The sequence below is a fragment of the Bison bison genome, unplaced genomic scaffold (genome assembly GCF_000754665.1).
Source record: "Bison bison bison isolate TAMUID 2011002044 unplaced genomic scaffold, Bison_UMD1.0 scf7180017864289, whole genome shotgun sequence".
NCBI classification, from domain to species: Eukaryota; Metazoa; Chordata; class Mammalia; order Artiodactyla; family Bovidae; genus Bison; species Bison bison.
This window is the reverse complement of record NW_011494861.1, coordinates 15,375,274-15,375,814: the sequence shown is the minus strand read 5'-3', so window position 1 is coordinate 15,375,814 and position 541 is coordinate 15,375,274. Positions and strand designations below refer to the sequence as shown.

The window sequence follows — 541 nt, the reverse complement described above, 5'->3', positions numbered from 1 at the left end:
CTATTTGCCATGATCTTCGTTTTCTGAATGTTGAGCTTTAAGCCAACTTTTTCACTCTCCTCTTTCACTTTCATCAAGAGGCTCTTCAGCTCTTCTTCACTTTCTGCCATAAGGGTAGTGTCATCTGCAAATCTGAGGTTACTGATATTTCTCCCAAGCAGTCTTGATTCTAGCTTGTGCTTCATCCAGCCCAGCAATTCTCATGATGTACTCTGCATATAAGTTAAATAAGTAGGGTGACAATATAGAGCCTTAACGTACTCCTTTTCCTATTTGAAACCAGTCTGTTGTTCCATGTCCAGTTATAACTGTTGCTTCCTGACCTGCATACAGATTTCTCAAGAGGCAGGTCAGGTGGTCTGGCATTCCCATCTCTTTCAGAATTTTCCACAACTTACTGTGATCCATATAGTCAAAGGCTTTGGCATAGTCAATAAAGCAGAAATAGATGTTTTTCTGGAACTCTCTTGCTTTTTCTATGATCCAGCAGATGTTGGCAATTTGATCTCTGGTTCCTCTGCCTTTTCTAAATCCATCTTGA

General features: G+C 40.3%; 1 protein-coding gene across 2 annotated transcripts in view; it reads right to left on the bottom strand.

The window, feature by feature from the left end:
* The window catches only part of DARS2 (aspartyl-tRNA synthetase 2, mitochondrial), a 27,263-nt gene that overhangs the window by 12,342 nt on the left and 14,380 nt on the right, over positions 1–541 (bottom strand). The window lies entirely within an intron of this gene.